The 27,369-nt window shown below is 39.4% G+C and overlaps 1 pseudogene; it reads right to left on the reverse strand.

The window, feature by feature from the left end:
* Nucleotides 1-10,382: 10,382 nt before the first annotated feature.
* On the reverse strand, nt 10,383-12,127 carry LOC110346711 (protein lin-28 homolog A pseudogene; annotated as a pseudogene).
* Nucleotides 12,128-27,369: the final 15,242 nt, after the last annotated feature.

Consider the following 27,369-nt stretch of genomic DNA (forward strand, 5'->3'; position numbering starts at 1 on the left):
TGAATCATTCAACCAGAGAAGGTTGAATTCGCAACCCAGCGGGTACACCTCACAAGGTCAAGACCTTACTTGGGAGAAAAGAGGAGTGTGAGCTGCGGTCAGGGCTGTCTTAGTGGACGCACTCAGAAGTTTTGAATACCTAGAATCCCCCGGATCCCCCAAGGCCTCAGGAGTGCCCCACTCTTCCCTGTAGTAACCCAAGGCTTGAGATTTTAAAATTTAGGAATGGGGTGATTAGAGAAGACTATCAGTGAAAGGGAGATGTGAGAGGCCATGGGAAGAAATGAGGCTTATGCTCTGACAGTCACTAATGGCCCAGTGGTTCTTGGGGTAGGACACAATTTAATACACTGACAAATAAGGCATTGTAACAGAAATAAATATAGTCTGTCCACATGCAGATTAGATCTAGTAAATCTTACAGGTAAATCTTACTCCAGATAGAATGTATTTTCTTCTTTTCTATTTTCCAATTTCCATTTTCAGTTTTATTCCATGAAATAATAATAACAATCCTCACAACAGTGATTAAACTAATAAATAATATTGTGCATTACTGCATGAGAATAAAAATGTATATCATAAATAATAATAGTTTATTTATGATACTGTCTCTACTCACCCTTTCTATTCTCCCAACAAAGTGCTTGGGGATCTCAAAAAGCTACCAAACAAATACACCAGCATACATGTCCATATATAGACTATATATATATATGTATTAAACAAATAAAAAATCCTAGAATAAAAATATTAGATATGGTGGACATTTATTAAATTTATATTCTACCGAAACTTAGGTATATGAACCTCATAGTCAATTCGGACACTTTTGGAATACCAACAGATAAAAATCTTAGTAGTCAACATTATCGACTTTCAGGTAGAAAATATATTCACATGTTTTTTTTTTTTCTGGCAAAGCTTTTCATGTATTGCCAGTTTCAGTAGTTTGCAGATATCTGGCTCCCAGTACATTTGAAAAAAAGCCTTTTAGGGCCCAGCCTAGTGGCAACAATCTATGGAGTTGGTCTGTATGAGACCTGGGATGAACTTTTCTTTTGTTGCCTGGAACATCAGAGCTCCAGTCCTTTGGACTCCATGACTTAACAGATAGCCTTTGGGTTCTCAGTTTTTTGAATGTGGATTGAGAGTTACATCATCAGTTTTCTATTCTGAGACCCTCCAAATTGCACTGAGCCATTGTACCAGCATTCCAGGGTCTCCACTGGCAGTCCCCCATGGGGGCTTTCAACTGCCATGATTGTGTGAGCTGATTCCTGAATAAATCCCCTCTCATATATCAATATAATAACCTAATAACCTGTTGGCTCTGTTTCTCTGGAGAATCCCGACTAATATATGTGGCAACAGCCAAATTAGCAAGTAATCATCTATGAGATTTACTTTCTATAGACGGTTGGGATTATTTAGGCTAAGCATTTTTTCTCCCCTGTTCACTGTAATCTATAGTACAGTGTTATTTTCCTTAAATCATAAGTACAGCTTCTAAAACTGCCTGGTTAATTGTCTCCTATGGGAGTATACTATATTAACCAATTAGTCAAACATTAGAGCAAGCAGAGAAGTCCCACTTTCCATATTTGTTAATTGCAAGCCTAACTGACTTCCCTAGATTGTAATCCAATTTAATAAAGTCCCTGGCAAAAGTTTTCATACCATTTCACCTGCCTTTGGGAACTTCATGGGTGATAATTCAGATATCCTATTTTCAGAATTCTTCACATTTTTTATTTTTAAACATCAACAATATATAGACAGTAGCCACTATGCTTTTGGGCAATTTTCAAAATTCTAGAGGTAGGAATGGAAAGGTGAGTTTTCCAATGGTTCAACTGTGTCCTCATTTTTTTTATGTGTGACATTTCTTTTGGAGTTAGAGGATAACTTAGTGAGATAGCAAAAATATTGGCAGATCATGCTAAATGGCAGGTCATTTTTTAATTTTTTATTTCATGGATTTGTTTTTGTCATTTTGGCCAGATTTTCAAGATGAAGGGGTCTTGATTGTGTGACCTGCATACAAAGGAAAAGGCTGACTGATTGTGGCACCACTTGCTTTGTAGTTATCATTGCTTTATATTTTCTAGGTCCATGTACCCAGAAGTGAGGGAGCAAAACATATTTAGGCTGTAAACCTGTGCTAAGAAGGAGAGATATACACAGATAATAGAATGGAATAGAATAAATAATAGTAATTGAAGTTCTAGATTTTAAGTTATTTTCTGTAGCTAATGCAAAATATTTCTCTATCATAAATCAAATAAGTGAAATAAAAAGAGAAGTGAAATAAAAAGAGATGCCAATTTCTACCACACTTAGCAAAACAGATTTATTCATTACTTCCTAGACATGTTTAGATCATTCCAACTCTTTCATTTTAGAAATGTGCAGTGCCCTGCTCTCAAGCAGAACTACACAATTAATGAGCATTTGTTCAAAGTGCTCTGTTACATTTCATTCACAGTTGTCTATGAAATGCCACATGCTATTAGAAGGAGCGATTCTTGTTTTGCTTGCAGACAATTCTATTATGGAAAATACCCAGAAAGAAGTCGTATAAAGAATATCATTAAACAACCAAGTAGCACTCCTCCTTTATGTGTATTTTAAAGCAGGATCAGCTAGTGAGCTTGCTAGTAGTTGGCTGCAGAATTGTGTCGTCCATTGAGCAAACACTTACTGAGACTGTAAGAGGTGAGAGAAGAAATGTGCAACAAGATCCCTGTAAGAACTTCTATGAAGTTCCAAGGGAAGGAAAGAAGAAACTAAATTTGTCTCTAATCTTAATTGATATTCAGGGATTCTTCTATGTTTAAGTTAAAAACAGCTTTGTCAAATTTTCTGTTACTTCTTTTATTAATCTACCCCCAATGAGAACCCTTGCCTTTGAGTTTTGTAGCATTTTGGCCTGCCATTTTCTTATCAATTAAATACAGATTGCTTCATATCAGCATAGAAGGAGGTTAGATTCTTATCCACAAATTGGACCATGTTTATGAGTGGCTAGGACACTTGCGTGCTGAAAAGCCTCTTATACAGATACTGCCTCCCTTCAGTGGTCTTAGTAACTCGATCAGCATTTGGGCAGGCAGCTCCTGATGGGCTCTGCTCCCTTTGTGCACATCCCTCTCATGTTGGCCCTTACAGTGCCTCAGAGCAGAGGTAGTATGATCTTAAAATTTGAGTGTGGGTTTAGGAAGATTAGAAAGGCCCATTTGGCTTTGCGATAGAATATATACCCCCAGTCAGATTGTCAGCAACCCCTCACAAGAAGTTTAGAACAGATTCCATGTAATTAGAATGGCATAGATCTTAAATTCCTGTCACTGGCCTTCATGTGAGAGAATTTACAGTGTGAGGAGGAGGATGGCTGACAAGATTTGGGAATTCTTAGATGTCATTAGCCTATAGCATCTTAAACTGAAGGCTCAATATGTTCTTCTGTACTATATTCAACTAGATTACTAATTTCTGAAAAGGCAGAGGCTATGTCTTAAGCTTCTTTGTTGATCTTCTTTTACGTTCTTCTAGGATCTAGTAAAGTGCTATAAACTTTGTGGGCACTTGGTAATTTTTTTTAGTTAAACACTGAACAGAGTCTCAGCTTTCTGAGACCTCAGATGAGACGACTACAGTTACAAGAGGAGAAAACCTAGCAATAATCGAGTACTTACTGTGTATAGTATATGCCAGTGACTTTGCTAGGTACATTAGCCAACAGTGCTACTTGGTAGATTCCAAGGCCTAGTACTAAGAAATGTGAAAGGAACATTCAGGGTCTCCTAGAGAGATCATGAATAAGACAATTCTGAGGCCACAACACATACTGGTTCCTGAAATGACAGTCCACATGAATGCTTAGCTTGAGAGGCAGACACAAGATAAAAAGATGGAGTACTGGGGAGTCCTGGGCTGCAGAGAGGCGCAATGGGAGGCTCAAGGCAGAAGGGAACGAGGAGCTGGTTAAGAAGAAATAAAGAAAAAAAAAGAAAGGATGAGTGGTGTGAAACAAATCTTGTATTTTCCAATGCTCCCTATGAACCGATGGAAAGAACTGTTGGAAATACAGGAATTATTTTTATCAGGCTTTGAGTCAAGAGAGGCTCAGGACATTCCTCTGGCTGCTACTTCATAAAGCCTGAAGAAATGCTAAAAATTATGTTAAAAATGCAGGCTTGGTTGAAAACTTAAATTTTTTATTTTCTACCACGCACACTTTCTTTAGAGGCAAGGCAAACTATCTAAACAGGAGTCCGCTTTAAGTGTAAGACCCTGGACAAATGTTTCTCATGCTCACTGTGCAATGGCTCTTACCCTCCCCCATGCCACAGAGAGGGAAACTGAGGTTCCAAAAGATGAGTGATTTGAAGAAGGTCACGCTAGTGAATGGTAGAGACAGGATCTAAATCTGGACCTTTTGGGCTCTAAAACCTTTTAAATTTAAAAATTAAGAAAATTTTTTTACTACTCTATATTGTCTAAGAAGGTGTAGGATCAGACAGCAAAGACTTTGATGCAGGTTGAGGCATCCAGGACACCTTATGGGTGTCTTTATTCTTTGACCCTTGTTTATAGCCCAGGAGATGTGGCTATCCTCCATTAAACCTTCTGCCTTGATAGTTGTACCTTTTCTTGCAGACCCAGTGAGAAACATATTTATAGTCTTGTGGAGTTTGAATCTGCTTGGTAAAAGAAACTACCACTGCCCAAAGCAGAAGAAAATATTTCAAAGAGCCAAAAAAATGTCCTTAATGACTTGATAATTAAAACAACACTACATAAGCACAGTTTAAATGGAAGCAAATTACTTGGAAAGGAAAAAAATACTCAAACTGATCTGCTCTTTGTTTAATTAGGATAGAATCTTTTAAAAAAGAGCCATTGACAATGGAATCCTAAGTAAATTGATAGAAAAAACTAGTAATGAAATACATGTTTCCTGATAATAGCCCAGGAAGAAAAACTAAGTATGACTTGTCAAATCCAAGGATGCTTGCCATGGGCCCTATAACAAGGGATTTTGAAACTATTTGTGTTGCTTTCCTAGTGTGGGGCTCATTAAAGAGGAGTTGAGATATAGTTGGTGGAGGCAGTTTATTAGGCAGGTGAACCCAGGAAGCATAGGAGGAAGTGGGGGACACGAGACAGAGTAAAGTCTACACTGATGGGCAAGTTATTGGTGCAGGCAACTGGTACTCTGTTTTACTGGGGACCCTCTGAGAGAATGTGTGGAACATAGCTTAAAATTGTGCTGTTGAGCATCTCCAGAAGACAGGGTATTTCTTTAGCATTTTCTACTGGTTAAAGGTTATTCCTAGAGCATCAAATTTTGGATACTTCCAAGCTGCCCTGGGCAAGATCTGGGAGTGCTGGAGTTTTCAGGCAGAGAGGAAGAGAGATAGGCCTAGAGATGGAAGCTGGAAAATGTAGGCTTGCATATAACTGTCCCTGGAGGCTGGTGTTGGTGAATTCAGACATGGGCCAAGGGTACCTGAAGCAGAATACAGCAGCATCCGTTACAGGTAGACTTTTCTAAGACATCACCCTTGTAGACCTACAGAGACCATAACAATACAACACAAACCACACCCATGAATGACATACAAGAAGAAAGAGATGAAATTAACTGTAATAACGTTTTATAAATTCAATATTTCTAAGTTATTATCATTTCAACATGTATTCAATGGGAAGAAATTACTAATGAGGCCGCTTACATGTTTTCACACAGTCTTTGAAATGTGCATGCATTCTACAGTGACAGCACATCTCCATGAGGACAGTTCTATTTTAAGTGTTCCAAGGCTCCATGTGGCTCATGGCTACTGCACTGGGCCACACCATCCTAAGAGAATCTAGGAAAGACACTCATTTGGGAAAGACAGGAAGCAAAAATTTGTGATTTTCTTCAAACTAACCCTCAAGGTATAATCTTTCCACATTTTAGGGTTGTCCTTTCTTATTTTGTGGACTTCATTAAATTATCTCCTTTTATGATTTATGGACTCCTTCAGGAGTCTTCTCTGTCCTTTTGATTTCAGATTCCTTTCTTCTGGTTTGGGTGGTGAAGTCTGTCATGAGTTATTTTTCTTCACAATATTGATGGGCAAAGGTTTCCAAGCCCTGCTGACATCTTCAACTTATGAGGGTCATGAACAGGGCTTTCCATGGTAGCTCCGTGCAGTGAGAAGACAGGAATACCATTCATTTGGCCTAGCCTCTTCAAAGTTGGGGAAACGAAATGAGCTTCTAACTGTAGCTACTGCAGAAGGTTATTTTGTGTGTGTGATATTGGGGACTGAACTGAGAACTTTCACACTGAGCTGCATTCCCAGTGTTTTTATTTTCAGAATGGTCTTGCTGATCACTAAGTTGCTCAGATGGGGCTGGAACTTGCAGATCTCCTGCCTCAGTCTCTCAGAGCTGAGATTACAGGAGTGCATAATCATTTTTTATATGTACCAGAGACATATTTATGCCAAAATTATGACAACTTCACTCTCTTTTGCACTTCTTCCTTTAAACACATCTAGGAAGCTTAAAAATGGTTGAAAGGAGTGGCAAATACTCTCAGCTGAATAACCTTTCATTCCAAATCTGTTTCTTTTCTGTCTCTACTAGAGAGGCTGTTAATAAACAACAACAAACAAAACATTGATTTCCTAGTCTTCTTTGAAATTATCAGTGTCTATGGGATGGTATTGACCAGTGAGATACAAGTCAAAATTTGTAGGTGCTTCTTTTTTTGTTCTTCTTAAATTCTTTTATTGGTACATTTTAGGTATGCAATACATTTACATTTATCATTGGGTGCTTGTACCTGTACATGATGTATCTTGGTCCTTATTTTTTCCCCATTCCCTGTGCTCCCTTCACCCCTCCACTTCTTCTTCTCCTTCTCCTTCTCCTTCTCCTTCATCTTCATCTTCATCTTTGTCTTCCTTCCTGGAACTCAGACATGATGGCTGACAATCTAGCAACTATGCGGTAACAAAGAGGCACTCAGCACAAGCATGAAGGCCAGGGGCCAGGGATTTAGCTCAGTGGTTCTGCCACCTGCCCCGAAAGTGGAAGGACCGGAGTTCGATCTCTCATACCACCCACCCCCCAAAAAATCACGAAGGCCAGCACTATGAGGATGTAGAGAAAAAGATAGAACGAAGTTTAGTAGACCAAATAGTAATTTTGGGGCTCTTTGCCTATCCTAGAGTTACTTTCAGACTTGTTATGTGAGACAAATAATACCTTATTTGCTTAAGCCACTATTAATTAATTTCTTTATAGTTATAAAAGGTAAATTTCTAGCTGAGATCTAGAGGCCCTGCCAAAAACACCACTGAAAAAAAAACTCAGTGTGCAATTTCTTTCTTGCTGTTACCTACAAGTGGCTAATTAAGCAGTCACCCAGAAACACAATTAGAACAAATACACAAAATGCTGCAAATCTGAAGTTGTCAATTCTCCAGAGGACTAATTAGATATCTTACATCTTTGAAAAAGCATAGACTATCAAACCATTTACCTTTATGTTCCTGCCCTGAAGCCCCTTATTTAAAACAACTACAATTTCTTCTTCGAATCACCACTCTTTTCATTTAGAGGGGACAAAAAATATCAGTTAAGATCACTCATGTTTGGGTCTCCAGATCTTTCTTGAGGCTGATACACAGAATGGGGTCAGGAAATGTTTATGATAGCACTGTGCAAGTAAATATCACTTCTCATTCAGGATTTGCCCATTTTTGTTCCTTTTTTAGGGAAAAGCTTCTTTCAACTTTTAACAGGCTGCTCAGGATGTGAACAGTATTGGCCCTCACCACATCAAGCCCAGAGATGTCTTCGGAAGTTGTCTGAGATCTCTCCATAGGAGAAGCAATGGAAGGGGCAGGCAGCCCAGACTAGGGGATTATTTTTCTCTAATAATTCCCTTTCCCATGTAGGACTGGGACTAGGATGACTGATAGCTGTCGGTAAGTAGTGGTTATGTTTCGATATCATCATTATTAACTTTGATGAATTTCCCCCAAATAAATACTTAGAACCATATGGAAACTTCTCCCCTTTCCATGTGAGTAAAACTCAAAACCCTTTTACAGAAGGATGAAAGCCTCAGTGTTCAGACATGGCAACCCACATGGGAGGTAAAAATCCATTCTTAACGAATTCTGGCCAAGCCCACATTCTGTACATTAAGCTTCTCTGTTGACTTACTCAAATTCTCTGTAATCTTCAGGATCCTGATATCTCCCTTTACCTACTGCTTGATGGTTGAGCTTTTACAGCTTAACTTTGGATTGGAACAAATATGCTAGCTGATTAATCTTGGACAATTTACTTAAATTCTTCTAGTATCAGTTTCCTCATGTTTAAGAAGGGAATTATAATAGTAGTAAATGAAATAGTAGATGTACAGTAAAAGCAAGATTTGGTCCTTGAAAAATGCTACTTGTTATTAATAAATTAATATTATTACATTTTAAATTGTAAAAATTTTTTAGAGTACCAATATGTTTTTTGTTTGTTTGTTTGTTTTATTTTGGTACCGGGGATTGAACTTGGACCTTGTGCTTGCAAGGCAGGTGGCAGAACTACTGAGCTAATCCCTGGCCCTCCCAATATGTTTTTATTCATTGTATTTTCCCAGGGAACAGAGAAGGGGAGGGAAGAATCAGCATGTGTGTCAGCATGTACGAAATGATTAGAAAATGGCAAAGATGTAGCAAAATCAACCATTACATAAACACCCCAGTGATGAAATCATCAAAGCCCAAGGGACTTAGTCTCAAGCATTTCAGGAATGAGGAGAAGAGATCAGGGAAACAACAGACAGATACATACTTTCCCACACTCTTTCCATTAATTCTTCCCAATAAATTCAAGATTTCACACAAAGCTTTGGTTTCTGAAAGTAAGCATGGAGTTGCATTTGTCAGACTCTTAATAAACAATCTTGTGGCCACTCTGACATATACTTCTTGTGCCTGGATAAAAGTTTCTGAGTGATCTAGATTCATATCCTCTTTCCTAGTCTTCTGACTCCACTGTTTACACAGAAAGCCCCCATTTGCTTCTCTCTAGGATTACAGATTGATTAGGTTTGATCCATCCGAACAACAGTGACATGTTTGGTATGAATTGTGTCAAATAACAGTCTTGACTCAGGAGGCTGGGAACAAGAGGCAGGGGCTCCTTTGGAACTTTTGCATAAATCCTTTAAGAGCTGCAGACACACTTCAAGAATTAAATACGTGTGTGTGGGTGTATAGGTTTTCTTTTGAGGGAGAAGAAGAAAAGAGTCAAGTTTTTAGGACAGACCTGGTCCAAAATAGAGAGCAAAGGAACATGTAATACAAAAAGATAAGTCAGTCCAAGATCCCTCCTTCAAGAAAATTATCCCTTTCCCCTCCCCCCAACTTATTTTTCAAATCTTTTTGGCTGGTGCATGTCCTTCTGTCAAAGACGCACTGACTACTTTTCTTTCTATCCAGAAACCAATTTTGTAAACAATAAAACACCAAAAGAACACAAAGAAAAATCAGCACACTATACTTACACAAACTAGCCCACCTAGCATTCACCAACTGAGAGATTCAGTAAAGTCTTACGAAGTCCAGGCAGATACAGGAATTAAGAGGGGGCAGCTTTTGGGGGAGACAAGAAACCAAGATCAGACACACACCAGCCAGTGCATTCTATTGCAATTGTCCTGTCTCAACACAGTGAGGTAGGTTTGAGGTGATCTCAGGGCATGTGAACAACCCTCCTCTTTTCCATTTTAGCTTCCAAGACATTATTAATCACTGCTGTGGCAGGGCAGGAGACTGTCTCCTGGTGCCACAAAAAGGCCCTCCCTTATGGGTCTCCCTGGAAGCCAAGAATTTTGAAAAGTTCAAAATTTTAGCCCTTGCTTCTTATAGCCATCTCTGCACAGCACAGAGAGAGCGTAAGGATCTCAGTCTTACAACTCAGCCTTACCAACTCACTTCTTTTTGGTACAAATATACACACAAACACCCTGTTGTACATTGCAGAGCTAGGTTAATATGGTGAAGGGTGGCTCTGGCATGTAAAGCATACCCCGTGTCCTAGGATTAGACAACTGTTACCCATACTTGGCTTTTTCTCTAGGCCTTTCACCCGGCCCAGCCTCTCCTAACTTCTCTCCACCATCTTTTCCTATTTAGACCGCCTTCCAATCTTCCAGTCGAAGATCAAGTCATGAGGCAACCCATTTCAAACTCGTCTCCCATGAAACATTTTCAAAGTGCAGTGGGTTTCAAGAGGACACGATGGCAGAAGAGTCAGATCTAATGGGCAGAAATGAAGTAGTGGAAGGGACTACACGCTCCAAATGGTTGCTAGCCATGGTGATAAAAGCCAAAAATATTTTGGCTGTGCAGGCCTGGAGCTGCTGCCAACTCATCTCTGAGGTTGCTCATGTACCTGAGAACAGGAATGAGAGGTTGAGATTAAACTATAAAAAAATAAGGCAAGAATACATTACCAAAAAAGTTAAAATGCACAAGATAGGTCATTCACACACAGTGCAGTTGGCATTCTAGAGAAGATGGGACTCAAAGTCCAGTTATTCAAGGGAGCAAATAAATAAAATCCCATGGGCTCAGAAAGGAATGGGAGAGAGTCAGGAGCAGGTCTGCAGCCATTCCCCAAACCACCCTTTGGCTTCTCCTCACAACCCATTGCTTGGCACAGTTCCAGTCTTTGTCCTAAGATTGGGTTATGGGGAAACAATATGTGAAAAAAATAAACTCTGCTTGCTCTTGAGATTGGGGTCCATTAATCTTGTCTCATAACTGTTTTATCTTGGAAATGTAAATATTATTGTTACGTATCCTTTTTTAAAAGGAAAACAACTTCCCTATTCAGGCCACTTTCAAAAGCTGGAGGTTTTAGGGTAAAACAACAGATAAAGCATGAAGGGTTTAGTGTGGTTTCCCCCAGAACCCTTGCACTTGGATAGAGCAGGTTGCAGTTCCTTTGCCTCAGCCCCTTTCCCAACTAAGGGAAGACAAGGGGATGCTGCACCCCTCCAGATATGATGGTGCCAGCCACCCCCACCCCACTTCATCCACTCTGCCTATCAAGCCTGCTCCTTGTAGCAGAAGAATATCCCACACCCACTGTGCCCAATTGTAGGCCTTTGGGAACAGGCTAGGGCTGTTGGTCTCTTCTTCTTTCTAATGAAAGTAGGCTGGTGTCTTAGTAACTTTTCTTTTGTTGCTAGCACAAATACCTGCCACCCGAAGTTAAAGGGGAAAAAGTTTATGTAGCTTACAGTTTGTAGAGGCTTCAGTTGATAATCGGCTGGGTACAAGGCAGGGTGGCACAGCAGAAGGGATTCACAGAGAAGTTCATGGAAAGTAGATGACAGCAAAAGCAACAAGGGATCTTAACAGCCTCTTTCTGCCCTTTTTATCTTATCCAGGCTACTTAGGGCTGGTAGCACTCACACCTTGAATTCTAGGGCCCTTGAGCCTAGCATTGCACCATGAATCAATTCTAGCATCACACACTCTAGATCCAGCCACCTCTGAAAAAGCCCCACCCACGACTGCCTGAGGCTTTGGAGAGATGTCTACATACAAGCCATAACAGCTGGTTTTCCCTGGGAGGTGGGAGCCTGCTGGGCTTACAGTGGACATGAGGCCACCATGTGGTTAATGCTTTGGCAGAAGTGGCACTTCTTGGGCTGGGGTGGCAGTTTGCATTCCTCAGGGTGGTGGTCTAGACCACCACAGTTGTAACATTTGTTTCCTTTGGATCTACGCTTTTGCATGTTCTTCCTCTTTGCTGCCTCTCACTCCCAATACAGAAAACCCTACCAGGCCTGGTGACACCTTTGGCAGACTTCTTAAAGGTGACCTCCACTGCCTCACCATCCTTTTGGCTCGGGGAGCCCTGCATATGCAGCTTACTCTGGTGCACAGATGGTCACAGACAGGAAGCTGGACCCACGCGCGTGTTGAGCCACTTACAGATGCTGTCCACCACGAGGACAGAGCCCCAGAGCCTCTTCAGTTGTCTTCTTGGTAGCCTTCTTGGCACAGCCACTTGCAAATTGCTGCTAGGACATCGTGGTCATAGTCTTTGGCTGAGCCCATGGCTCCTGTCCCCAGAGGAGTCCCGAGGCCAACAGGTGTTTGTGAGAAGAGGTGGCTGTTCCATATTCTCCTGTACAATAACAGTCTCCAAATAATAATTACCAATAGAATACTATTCAGAACATCTCACAAAATTTCTTTTTAGATTTTGGTAAGTGACACTGACTTATCTTCAGGAACACATGGCTTCTGTGTTATCTTTCTGTCACTGTGACAAATACTTGAGATAAATCACCTTGTAATGAGGAAAGGTTTATTTTGGCTCACAGTTTTGGAGGTTCTGGTCATGGTCAGTTGGCTGGTTGCTTCTGGCCCTGTGGCAAGGCAGTGTATAATGGTGGGGAGTGCCTGGTGGAGGAAACCTATTCACCTCATGTGGCTGGGAAGCAAAAAGAGAGCAAGAAGGAGCCACGGTGGCAATATTCCTTTCAAGCGCAGCCTTCAATGACTTAACTTCCTTTCACTCTGCTCCACCTTCTGAAGGCTCCACTTCCTCCTAACAGTGCCACAGGCTGCAGTCAGAGCCTTCATGTGAGCCTTTGGGGAACATTCATGAAATGAACTATAACAACTTCCATGTTTTTTTCCACTTTAATAATTTTAATGACTTATCCACTTTCTTTGGTTTTCTTGTTTGATTTGCTAAGTGGCTTGTTTGGAAACCATATCAAAGAACTAGAACATTTAACTTGAAGAAAGAGGTCAAGAGTTCTTCTCTACATTGCCCTAGGAAGTAAATCATTCAAATTCAACATTCCTTTCCCTACCTCGTGCAGCTGGACTAGGACAACATCTAACAAGGGAGTTAGAATATCTTTCTTTTCAAGAATACTTTAATTGTGGCTTTAGAGCTATATGAAGTGGAATTGGGGTTCCTGATATTCAAAGAAAAATCCTGTCCAGTTCTGCCTCTATTTGGGTGTGAGCAGGGGAGGACAACTTGGCCATCATCAATCAGGGATGAACAAAGCTGCCCAATATTTTAGAGTCAAGAAAGCTTACTTAGCATTTAATTCAATCAGGTCCTGGAAGAAAGAAGAGGAGGAGGGTTTCTTTGTTTTGTTCCAACTAGTTTACCCTGAGTCTGCAGCTGGTTAGAGTTTCTAAGAGGCTGTTAGTTCCAATTAATTTGGTATACATTCCTGTATGTATGCTTGATGAATTTAGAGGCAGCAATGAATTTATCTGTGCACCAGCCATAAAATTTCCATTACTTTTCTTAATGAATTTTACATTTGATTTTAAAAGCTTTTTAAGAAGTTGCTCATTTGTTTTTCAGGGCCTTCCCCTCCTCCTTCTAAAGAATTCGTGCCAAAATGAGAACTTCCCTTTGGGAGAGATTGGACATTTCTACAAGGCATTTTGCATTCAAGGCCAGGGAGACTTTTCCTTCCCCAAATGTCTATGAGATTCAAAGACCAAATGTCATCACACTCCTCTTGGACTACAAAGTAGGACAAAATAGAAGTCTAAACTGAAAAAGCTGGGCTTACCAGAAAGTTCAGCTATCAATTACAGCAGGAAAAAGCAAAGATCTATGGAGCAAGTGGTGAGGAAGAAAGAGAGATATTCTGCTGCCATAATGCCAGGTCTGAGGTCCCATTCCTGTACTTCTTTTAGTAGAGACAGCAGTCAGGTAAGAAACACCAGGGGATGTGAATCTGACTCTTGGCTAAAACCTAGCCTGAAGATTCTCAAAAGCTAGAGGGCAATGACAGAAACCAATAAACCTGTATTTTCAAGCCCTAAACAATTTGTTTTCTTGCACCATATAATGACTACTCTATACACTTGAATCAGCCTGTTTCTATGCTCCGGAAGCACCACTCCAATATATAGTTTTGTTAGGTAAATGCAATCACATCATAATCAGAAAATGTGTCTGAGAGGCTATGACTCGAAGGAATTTAACTGTGAATGTTGGTGCTTTCAGTCTCTTGCACCTCTGGAGACGCTATTTCTTTTAGGGCAATGCTTTCTTTTTCTGAGTATTAGTTCAGAATGGACCGTGTTCCCGAGTGTTACTTGCTCTTGTGGAGGTGTAAGGATTGCAAGAAGGTGAAAGGCACAGGCAAAGCAGGGGGAAGTTGCCTATGGACTTAGCTTTAATGAGCACATCACATGCAGGGGTGGGAATAGCCCACATTGAGATATAGAGTTGTCCTCCTGTGGGTGAGTTGGGGTCAATTCTCATCCTATCAGTAGTGGTTGGTTTCTTTGAAAGGGGCAGACGTTTTCAACATTCTTATTGCTATTTGTTGTAGGAAATAGCAGGAAATGAATACTTAGAAGGTGTGCCTTAGAGCTTTGTTCCTTGTAGAGCCTAGTCATGCGAGGCAACTCTCTAAGCATAAGGGAAAGGGTCTGCTTGTGGAAAGTGGCACCCTCTGCCCACTAGGAGATTTCTGAGGATGGGCTAGGCTTTGCAATCCCCAAGACAGCCAAATCTAGGAGTTACAAGTTGCTTCCCGCATTCAATATTTTCTGTGATTTCTAGGCCTCTTGTACATTGTTAAATGCAGTCATATTTCATATAATGATGCCCCAGTGAATGATGGATCACACATATGCCAATAATGATGTGGTCCCGTAAGATTATAATGGGGCTGAAAAGTTCCTATTACCTGATGACACCGTAGCCCAAACTAGTAGCACAAAGTGCTATGTGTTTGTGATGACGCTGTTGTAAACAAACCTACTGTGTTGCCAGTTGTGTAAAAGTATGGAACACAATTATGTATAATGCATAATACTTGGTAATGACGACAAACCACTATGCTAGTAGTTCATGTACATTCTATACTATATTTAAAAAATATTTTAGAGTGTTGGGCTTCCATTCATAAAAAAGTTTACTGTAAAACAATATGCTGTGTCATGCCAGCAGCAGTCTCACGCACCACATGTTTACTGTGTCTCTCAATTGCATCGAGAGGCCACGTCCAGTGATTGACTCTTACACTACCTAGGTTTGTGTAACGATGTTCATGTTGACAAAATTGATGGCAAGGCCCTGATAGAGTATAGGCCTGGTTTGTAGAAGAGGCTCAAGGGAGGGCCCAAATAGACTTCAGAGATACTGAGTGGAAGTGAAGTGCAGCTTGAAAATAGGGTTTGACCTGATCTTTGAGAAGTAGATGTGATTTTTTTTTTTTTTTGTACCAGGGATCGAACTCAGGACCTTGCGTTTTTGAGGCAGACAGCAGCACCACTGAGCTAAATCCCTGGCCCATAGATGTGATTTTTTAAAAAAGGTAACGAAAGATTGCAGCAGGACTAGAAGGCTAAGAGACCAGTAAGGAGGCTTTGCTCGTTTGTTGTAGAAAATGAAAGAAAAGGGGAGGATTGAGAGAGGACTCGGACACTGCAGGTCAGGCTCTTCGGGAAAGGGCTGCATTTTCTGGTGCGGAGAAGAGGACGTTCTCTCTGCCTCATCTCCTCCAGCGTCATAACAATAGAGCAGGTGCCGTGTTCAGAGGCACCTGGTACCTTCTAAGTGCTTTCCCTATTCTCCAAGGCAGGAACTCACAGATCAGGAAGGGGAGGCAGGAGCACAAGAGCAGCTTTCCCAAGACTTTTAACTGCCTCACTGTTACAATGTCCTGTTCCACTAATAGACCTCTTCTTTCTTCCTTGATATTGTCTGTGAGAAAATAAAATTAAAATTGTGAAATCGATGTCACTTTTGGAGAACAAATGTCTCTTTTATTATTTGCTGGGCCTTCCTCAAAGTCCTGCACGTATAAAAAAATCGAGTCGCTATCGTACAGAAGTCCTTTGGACCTGGAACGTATTGTTCCTATTTCCAAGAGCAGGAAACGTGTGAGTCAGCTACCCCGGAACAAGGGGTACAAGTTAGTTTGCCATTACATCTACAGCAGTCATTCACCGATATCTCAAGTTACCCTGCTAGCTTCTGAGGTAGGCAGCATTTTCCACAAAAGGTGACTGTGCCTAGAGAGGCGGAGTTGTCAAAGCTTTGGCCTCGTGAGTCCAGGACAACTTGTTTCATTTTCCTCTCTCTAGTTCTCTATCCTGACTGGTTTTTGCTGTTAGTGAAAAACAGTGAGATCTTCCCTTCCACCTGCTCCCAGTGGATTAGTGACAGGTAATGTTTCTGTGGCTCTGGGTCATAGCTGTGAAGGTAGAGGGTTTGTTCCAGGCTGTTCATATACAGGTGACCCCTCTGAAGGCCAGCTGACATAACACACAGTAGGAAAGAAAGACGTCAAAGTTGTTCATGAAAGCTGAGTTCACCAGCCTGTTGACTCAGGTGTACTGACCCACTCCCCTGCCCAAAGGAGCAGAAGATTGCTCATCTTTATTTTCTAACCCAGTCTGAAAAGTCTTTTGATTTGGATTTCTGTGCAAGGCTGTATTCCCAGTGGGATCAGACCATATTACCTCATTAGTCCCACTCATTGATTTCACAGCAAAGGGTGTGCCCGCCAGTAGCCGCTGGTTAAGGAACGCTTAGGGCACAGAGTGCGAAAGGACCAGGGTTGTTTCCACATGCCAAATTGTTCCTTGACCTCCATTTTCCTCTCTTATAGTGGGGTCACATAGCGAAGAATATGGACTCTGTAGTCCCGCCAGCAGGAAGTGTAGGGAGCTGGGAAATTGCTCTACCTCTGAGCTCTCCATAGAATTATCAGATAAGCTCTTTTGGAGCAGCTGGGTGTCTGCATTAAAGAGGGGGCTGGAGGAAGGGGCAATGATGCTTGGAGAATAATACTTGTTATGCAGCTGTAGGGGAGACCTCTGTGCCTATCATAAAAGCCTCAGGTGTTCACTCTCCTTCTTTCTCGTAATTACTTGGTATCTGAGGCTTAATAGACCTGCAGTTCATATGGAGAGCAGGCTCCTATTTGTGAGCTGGATCCCTTGACCCAGGTCGTCTGAGCAAAGAGTTTCCAAAGGTGAACATTTCACTGACTGAGAAAGCCTTTCAAAGAATGGCTAGTTTCCAATTTCTGGGGGAGCTGTGAAGACCCAGTAGCCTGGAGGGGTCTGCACTCTACTGTCTGATATTACAAGAAAGGCTCTGGTTTGTGTGAGTCCATGTGGGCAACTCTGGAGTGTTGCCTGTGAAAGCTTTCTGTATCTTGAAGGATGCCATCACTCTTACTCTACTTATCCAGGTGGGTATTGGGTGCCCGACTCCTCTACCTCGTAGACATAAGGTAAACTCCCAGAGGGCACAGCTTGCTTTGTAGACATTTATGTCTTTAGAGTCTAGTAAATAGTCTACTCTCCAAATATTCATTGAATAAAAGTTTTGCCTCCAAAATTTTCTCTAGGTAGAGAAAATCACAATTAGCCCTTGTCTGTGATTCTTGTCTAATGAGTCTATATATCAAGCATATTTTTATTTTCACAAATGGGATCATGCTTACCTTTCTAAAGCTAGCTGTTTTGCAGTTAACTATCTATTTTGAACAAGTTTTTTCTAATAGTACATATTGATTGATCGCAATCTTTTTTTTTTTTTTTTTTTTTGATCCCAATCTTGTAATGGCTGTAGTCCATGGCATGGATTTTTCTGTAATTTATTTAACCACTTTTATATTGATGGGCATGTGGGATGTGTCCAGATTTTTAGTTACAAAAAATGCTGCAACAAGTGTCTGTTTATGTTTTTATTTGCATATCTGTGGGATAAATTCTTAGAAATGTAAATTTATTAGATATTGCCAGTTGCCTTTCAAAAAATGACATCAATTCACACTCTCACCAATTGTGTGTGCAAATGACCACCGGTATCTCACTTCCTCGGCAACACTGAGGAGTAGCAGGAGCTTTCATCTTTGTCCACAGGATGGATGAAACAGTAACGCATTTTGGTCAAATTTGTATTTTTTAAAGTTCTGAACTAGTTCCAATCTTTCCTTTAAGGGCTATTTTATTTTCTGCTGCTGACTTGCTTAGATCTTTTGCCACTTTTCCTATTGACTTGTCACTTTTTTGGGTAGATATGCAAAGAATCTTAATTAATTCATGGCATTATCTCTTTGTCACATTTCTTCAAAATCTGACAGGGTTTATCATTTATCTTTTGACTTTGAATATAACACTTTTGTCATAAAGAATTTCAATATTTTATATAATTAGATTTATCAATCTTTTCCTTTCTACTTCAGAGTTTTGTGTTATGTCTACAAAAGATGTTATCATTCAAGGTTATAAATACGATTTGCTCAGTTTTTACAAAGAGATCTATGATATTATTATCTATATTTAAATACTTGACCCATCTGGAATTTCTTTTGGTATAAAGAAATATAAAAGGATCTAGATTTATCTTATCCAGAAGATTAGCCATGTGCTCCAGCTCCTTTTTCTATCACCTACTTGAAATGACACTTTATTATACAGTAGCAAACAAATTTCTGTTTTTCTTGTGAGGGGGTATGTGGCAGTAAAGGAGACCAGCATATCCTTCCCCAAATTTCTAGTGCACATACATTTCTTCTATTCCTTTAGGTGAATCCCTTGGGATTATTCTCCAATATGAAATAAGAGATTTTTTTTTTTAAATCAACATTTTCTTGTTTTATTAGTGCATATTAATTATACAAAAGAATGGGTTCCATTATGACATTTTTATACATTTGTATAACATACTTTGATCATATCTTCCTCCTTATCCTTATTTGATCTCCCTTTCCCTTCCCATTTCCTTTCCTGTTTAATAGTCTTCCATCTACTTTTACATCATTTTTCTCCCATAGATTTCACATGTGAGAAAAAAGCATGCTGCACTTGATTTTCTGAGTCTCGCTTATTTTGCTTAACAGGATAATCTTCAGCCTCTTTCGTTTTCCTCCATATGACATGATTTTGTCTTTTATGGCCAAATAATACTGCATTGTGCATATACACCACATGTTCTCTATCCGTTTGTCCACTGATAGGCATCTATGCTGCTGATTCTATGACTTGGCTATTGTGAATTGTGCTATGATAAAGATGTATGTGCAGATCTCTGTAGTGTGCCAATTTCGGGAATATACAGAGAAATGGTACAGCTGGATCATATGGTGGTTCTATTTTTAGATTTTTGGAAAGCTGCCATACTGTTTTCCATAGTGGGTGCACTGATTTACATCCCTACCAACCGTGTGTAAAGGTTCCCTCTCTCCCCTATCCTCACCAGCATTTATTGTATTTTTTGTATTCTTAATGACAGCCACTGTGACTGGGTGAGATGGAGTCTCGGTGTAGTTTTAATTTGCCTTTCTCTGGTGAAAGCCAACCTTTTCTATGAGATAAATGGAAAAAGGAAGCATCTTGATTTAAGGCCATGCTTAATACTCTGGCTTGAGTAGTAAAGAAAGAAAGACTGGGTGAACTTTGCAGTTTGAAAAGCTTCCTTGAGAAGGTATGGCTCCTGCAGAGCCTCCAGTTCCTGTTTGGAGCTGCAGGCCTGCTGAATTTCTCTTCTCTTTCCAGTCTCTCCTTCAATCCATCAAACACAATACATTACTCTAGGGTCAGCATCTGCCCCCCTCCCTGGGGTTGTACATGAGTCACTACTTGTGGAGTTTGGCTCAGTGGCCAGCGCTGCCTTCTACCCACCTCCTTTCATTCTAACTGAAAAAGCTTTTGATTGATGTATTTTGGTCCACCATCATGTGTCCACCTTAAAGCAGAGGATTTGGCTTACTGAAAAGTAATTAAATTAGCCCAAAGTCCAAACTCTTAAAAAAACAAATGAACATTATGTTTCAATCTCAGGAAAGGGAACCCCTACTCAGGAAATTTGTATTTTAGGGCTTGTTTTTTCATAATTCGGCTCAAATTTGAATCCTGGACTTCCTCTTGGATATGTTACCTAAACACATAACTCTGGGCCAGTCTCCCTTTTGCTCAAAAGATTCTAGGTCTGCAGACAGTAATTTGATTATTTACATGATATAGGCCCATCATAGAGAATTTAAGTTTAATGTGCCCTGCAGGGGGTTTCAGCATGACTCTTTCATTTATAATTAGAAGAATAAAAATTAAGACAAGAATTATAAAAATTCAAACTTTGTACCACACTACACACTGATGCCTGAGAAAAACCTCAAAGTTTATTGTAAACCTCAGCTCAATTGTTAAAGCTTTCTAATTTTCTTGTGTCTTTCCAGCCAAAAAAAAAAAAAGAAGAAATTCCCTAGGGATTTCTCCAGCTCTTTTCATCTGATGCTGTCAAAGCACTTTACACTCGCTATCTAATTAAGACTCTGAACACCTCAGTAAAAGAGGGAAGCATCACCACCATAAACCTGACAAATAGAAGCTGGGTTCCCTGAAAACCTAACTAAATAAAATAGCTCTAGGAGCACGATGAGAATGTGCTAAATTTAAAGCATTGAAAAGTTTGCATTTTGTCTGGTTGTACTCTCCTTAGTGTCTCCTAGAGCACCCACATCATTCCAGTATGAATTCATGGAGAGCGTGGTTCTTTGAACAGGCTGGGTGAGGTTCTGGAGGGGGTTGAAGGAGGGACTTGAGAAGCTGTAACAGTATCAGGATTCTTAATTGCAAGTAGTAGAAACCAACTCTGGCTGACATAAGGAAAAAGGAAATTTGTTGGGAGGATATCAAGATCTGTTAGATTCAAGGAGAGACCTGAGGACTGGTCTCATAAAACAAAGAGAAACCAAGTAAGCTGGGCAGGAATGGAAGTAGCAGTCCTGCAGGGGAAATAATCTAGTTTGCTTCTTGCTGCTGTATTTGCCTCAAAGAATGGCTTCTGCTGTTCCAACATCCTTGTGACACTCACTTATGAATGTAGGTTTTGGGGAACAGGATCCAGTTGGCCTAGTCCAAGTCTTTTGTCCTTTATAGATTGAGCAGTGTAAGGAAGGAGGGTGAACCTGACTCTTCCAGCTTCCATAGTGGAAAGTGGTATCTATGATACAGTGTGTGTGTGTGTGTGTTTCCTCATGGTTTACCAGAAAGTGAAAAGTCTGGGATAGATATACCCAGAAAAATGGAAACTGTCTACAAGAATTAGTCCTCTCTACTTTGCAGTTCTTGCTTGGAACCAAAGTCCAGAAAAGTGCACGTGGGTATGCATGGTGTGTGTGTGTGTGTATGTGCACCCACACAGATTGCTCTGGTTGAGGAATTTACTGACTTACTTTTGTCCTGGTAATATCAGGGGACACATCATGGAGCAGGTCTTTGCTTGTGCTGTGCTCCTTTTGTCCATACCTTCCACCTTTCACCACTGGGAATATCTAAATGTTTACATTGACAGGGCACTCACTTGTGTAAGGTGCCTACAGTGCCACCTCTGGCCCTTCTGTTTTACTTTGGTCAGTAATGACAGTAGTACCCTTGGAAAGGAAACAGAACTGGACAGTTTTAGCTGTGTTATTTGTAGAATAAATGATTAATTTGAAAATTTCATTCTAATTAGCACATATCCTACTACTCTGTTATTCCTGAACCTAGAATGCCTCCCCTGCCTTGGCATCCTCTCAAGTCCTATGGTTTGTATATCACTATTAGATAACTGTGGATAATGTTTTATACATTTGCTTTGTGGATGTTGGTCTTATTTCTTCTTTTCAGCATTTTAAGAACTCCTGAAACATAATCTTTTAGAAAAGTAGATGTTCAAAGTGACATGTTTGGATGAATCCCAGGCCAGTCACTCAATAATACAGATGTTTTGATGTCACACTTCTGGATATATAACATCAGTGAGTAATCTACTATTGGCGTCAGTGTTCACTCTGTGTATTTGGTACTCTGTACTATTCTTAATCTTAAAGTGGAATTTCTTAGCTCTCTCTCCATCTACCACTCAATTCTTTTGATCCTGAATTTGTATTCTTGTAATTGCTGATGCTAGTCCCAGTTTTTTTGACTGGTGTATTTTTAAGTCTGTTGATGTCAGTGTAGCATAGCTAAGATTGTAAATCACATAAATTGTGACTCAGACCCTTTTGTTTAATATCCAGCATGGAGAGAAAATGACCTTCAGTGAGGGTAGTGTTAAAAATGGTGATGATGATTTGCAGATAGAGTAAGTCTATAGCTCTAAAGAGATCAGAATAAAACACCTCTTATTTCCCCATAGAATGTAGACCTGTTAAACCACCTGTCAAAAATCAGCCTTCTGAAATTCCCCAATCAAAAGACACAGATTAGCAGAATGAATTAAGAAACAAAACCTAACAGTAATGCTGTATACAAGGAACACATTTTACCCCAAAAGAAACTCAGACTAAAAATCAAAGGATGGAAAATATTCCATGGAACAGGACTCTTCCCAAAAGAAGGTGTAGCTATTCCATATTCAGACAAAGTGGACTTAAAACCAAAACTTATCAGAAGAGGCAAAGATGGTCACTACATATTGGTTAAGGGAACAATCCAACTGGAAGAGATAAAAATTATTAACATATATACACTGAAAAACAGTTCATCCAATTTCATAAAACAAGTACTACTGGAAATAAAAGGTCAGATAAACATAAACACAACTATAGTGGGCAACTCAATACTCTAGGATCACAAATGCACAGATCACCAGACAAAAAATCAACAAATAAATGTCGGAGTTGAACAAAACCTTTGAACAAACGGACTTATTATCTACAGAGCATTTGACCCAACAGTGATAGAATACTCTCAGCAGCACATGGAACTTTCTTCAAAATAGATCACATACTAACTGATACAGCAATCTTAAGTTAATGTAAAAGAATAGAAATTTTACCATGCATATTATCAGATCATAGCACAATGAAACTAGAAATCATTGGCAGGAGGGAAACACAGAAATTATGCAAACACATGGAAACTAAATAATACACTCTTAAGTAATCAATGGGTCACAGAAGAAATCAAGGAAGAAATAAGACAGTTTTTGGAACTAAACAATAATGCCAGTGTATCATACCAGAGCTTATGGGACACAATGAAAGCAGTCCTAAGAGGAAAATTTAGAGTTGTGAATGTCCACATCACAAAAACAGAATGAGGTCAAATAAATAACCTAGTGATGTACCCTAAAGTCCAAGAAAAAGAAGACCCCAAAGCTAGCACAAGGAGGGAAATGATAAAGATCAGAGCAAAAGTCAATAAAATTGAGACCAAAAAAAAAAAAACCACCCCAATATAAAGACTTCATGAATTGAAGAGTTGGTTCTTCAAAAGAATAAACATAATAGAAAAAAACCTTAGCCAATCTAACAGAAAAAGACCCAAATCAATGCAATTATGAATGGGAAAGGTGAAATCACATTGGATACTGTTGAAATCAAGATTATTAATGACTACTTCACAAACCTGTACACCAATACATTGGGGAGTACAGAAGAAATGGATAGATTCTTAGATACATATGAATTACCAAAACTGAACCAAGAAGATTTTAAAATCCTAAGTAATCCAGTAACAGGTAATGAAATTGAAGCAGTAATGAAAAACCTACCAAGAAAAGCCCAGGTCTGAATTATACAAAAACTTCAGAAGGGATGGGGATTTAGCTCAGTGGTTTGGTCACCTGCCTTCCAAGCACAAGGTCCTGAGTTTGATCCCCGGTATCAAACAAACAAACAACAAAACCACCGCAACAAAAAACTTCAGAGAAGATCACACACCAATACTCCTCAAGCTTTTAAATGAAATTGAAAAGAAAAGAGTACTCCCAAAGACATTCCTGGAAGCTAGTATTACCCTGATTCCAAAACTAGACAAAGATCCACCAAAAAAGAGAACTAAAGACCAATCTCTTTAATGAATACAGGTACAAAAATTCTCAACAAGTACCACCTGCCTTGAAAGCTCAAAGACCCGAGTTCAATCCCTGGTATCAAAAAAAAAAAAAAAACCAAACAAAAAACCAAAAGTAAAAAAAATTCTCAACAGGTTACTGGCAAACAGAATGAACAAATCATCAAAAAGATTATACATCATAATCAAGTAGGCTTTATCCCAGGGATGCAAGGGTGGCTCAAGATACATAAATCAATAAATGTAAAACATCCCACAAACAGAAGAAAAGACAAAAATCACACGATCATTTCAACAGATGTAGAAAAAGCCTTTGATAAAATCCAATATTCTTTCATGGTAAAAAAAACCACACTGAACAAAATAAGTATAAAAGGATCTCATCCCAATCTGATAAAATTCATTTCTGATAAACTTACTGCCAACATCATATTAAATGGGGGAAAAACTGAAAACTTTCCCTCTAAAATCAGAAATAAGACAAGCATGCCCACTATCACAACTCTTGTTTAGCATAATACTTGAAACATCAGCAAGAACAATTAAGCAAGGAAAAGAAATAAAAGGAATATGCATAGGAAAGGAAGAATTCAAATTATCATTATTTGCAGATGACATGGTCCATTACATAGAAGATGCAAAAAATTCTACCAAAAGACTTCTAGAATTAATACCCAAATTCAGCAATGTAGCAGTATACAAAATTAAAAAATAAAAATCAATAGCAGTCCTGTACACCAATAATGAATCCACTGAGAAAGAAATTAGGAAAAAAGTGCCATTCACAGTACCATCAAGAAAAATTAAATACTTAAGAATTAACTTAATTAAGGGACTGAAAGACCTCCACAATGAAACCTACCATATTCTGAAAAAGGAAATCAAAGAGGACATCAGAAAATGAAAAGCTATCCCTTATTCCTAGATAAGCAGAGCCAACATGGTCAAAATGGCCACATTTCCAAGTTGATATACAGATTTAACACAATCCCAATCAAATTACCAACAGCATTCTTCACAAAAATGGAAGAAAACCTAAAATTCATATGGAACCAGAAGACCCATAATAGCAAAAGCAATTCTGGATAACAAGAGCAAAGTGGGAAGGATCACAATCCCTGCCTTGAAGTTATATTATAAAGTTACAGTGATAAAAACAGCAAGGTTCTGGTACAAAACAGACACGGGGATCAATGGAACAGAATAGAGGATGCAGGAACAACTATAAGCACATTCAACTATCTGATCTCTGACAAAGTGTCCAAAGACATACATTGGAGGAAGATAGCTTCTTTAATAGATGGTGCTGGGAAAACCTGCTATCCACACTCAGAAGATTGAATCTAGACCTATATCTCTCACCATGTAATGAACTAAAATCAAAATGGATCAAAGAACTAAATGTTAAAAGAGAAACACCTGGCCTGTTGGATGATAAAATAGGTAAAACTATTGTAGTCACAGGGGCAGTCAAGAACTTTCTGAACAGAATCCCGGTTGCACTGGGAATAGTACCAAGAATCAACAAATGGAATCATATCAAATTAAAAAGCTTCTGAGCAGCAAAAGAAACAGCCAACAGAGTGAAAAACAACCTACACAATGGGAAAAAGATATTTGCCAGCTATTCCTCAGAAGACTAACATCTAGAATATGTAAAGAACTAAAAAAAATTAGACCCCCAAATTAAAGACCCAATCATAAACTGGGCAGGTAAAATGCATAGACATTTCACAAAAGTAGAAATGCAAATGGCCAATAAATACACGGAGAGATGCATAATATTGCAGTGCATTAGAGAAATAAAAATTAAACCACCTTACCCCAGTAAGAATGGCCATCATCAAAAAATCAAATAATAACAAATGCTGGTAAGACTACAGGGGAAAAAGGAACCCTTCTACATGGTTGGTGGGAATGTAAACTGTACAGTCACTGTGGAAATCAGTATGGAGACTGCTAAAGATATTCCCTAAAACTAGAAATTCTATTTGATCCAGCTATTTCCCTTATAGGTATTTTCCCTAAAGAGTTACAGACATCAAATTGTAGTGATATATGCATATCCATGTTTGTAGCAGCATAACTCCTAATAGCTAAATCTTGGAAGCAGTCTGTATACTCATCAACAGATGAACGGATAAAGAAATGTGGTATTTACACACAATGGAGTTCTACTTTGCCATAAAGAAAGATAAACTGGAGTCATTTGTAGGAAAATAGATGCACCTTGAAACCATAATGTTAAGTGAAATAAATCAGACACAGAAGCTTAAATATCACATGATTTCTCTCATATGAGAAACAAAATATAAATAAAGAGCAAAATAAAAGATAGATAATAGGAAGAAGGAAGATATATGTTTCTCAAATAGGAAGGGGATCAAATAGGAGGGAGGGGAAGGAAGAGGAGGGAAAGGAGATTTTTAAAAAAGATGTGTTATGTGCATGTACTAACTCCCCACAAGGAATGCAAACATTGTCTCCTGTAAACATGCATTAATAAAAGAAAAAAGCAGCCTCTGATATCTGTCACTTCATTCCTGAATACTATGTTTCACACCAGGCTAAATCTCCAGGTATCAGGAATACAATTTCCTGTTCCATGCTGGCCTCTGCCTCACAGCTACCATTTGTTTCTATTGACTGAGTTTTAGTAATAGGTTAAAGGATTTCTGTATGTAAGGCCTATCAAGCACTTTGTCTATATGGGGAAGACAGGTGCAAATTTTCAGCTACTAACCTAGATACTTCTCGTGCTGCTGAAATATTGCCTTACAGGAGGTGCCAGCAGGGTTAGTTAGCCACTGCATCAGGAGTGGCAGCAAGGACGTCCAGAGGCTAGAGAAATACGTCTCACTGAATACTCCATGCCATGTTCACTTTTGTTTTTGTGAAGCTGCTGATATCGAAGGACTAGTGAAATAGAATGGGTAGAGAAGGTGCTGAATATTTAAACAACCTCATCCCCATGACATTGATGAAAGGGTGTAGCTAGGATTGAAGGCTATATTAAAGTTGTACCTCCTTTTGGAGTGACAAACACAAGCTCCTTCATTTGGATTTACATTACACTAATTTTAATGAACTTCAGATGGGAGGTACAATATTTCATATTAAATGATGCTCTCATATGAAGGGATTCAAACATGATATTAGAATCTCCAGATCCCATTTCTGTGTCAGGCATGCTGACCCGGCCTATGGCCTTGGCAGAATCCTTCAGATTGCCTGAAGCTCCTCTGAGTGGGTAGAATAATATTGTTCACTTCCTTATGCTGCTGCTGGGAGGATGCAGCAGGCAATGCTTACAAAGCTCATCTCAGCTCAGAGCAAAACCCTAGAGAGAGACTGAGCACTTTAGCTCAGATCTGTACTAGGGTCTGAAAAGATTTTTTTCTCTTTTACTTTGCTCTTGATTGTTCAGTTTTGGAAGGGGAAAAACACTGGTCTAGAAAGGCAGGGCCAAGCATTTGCACACAAA

Source organism: Heterocephalus glaber, unplaced genomic scaffold (assembly GCF_053883595.1).
Source record: "Heterocephalus glaber isolate CG9 unplaced genomic scaffold, H.glaber_assembly_v1.0 deba00001608, whole genome shotgun sequence".
NCBI classification, from domain to species: Eukaryota; Metazoa; Chordata; class Mammalia; order Rodentia; family Bathyergidae; genus Heterocephalus; species Heterocephalus glaber.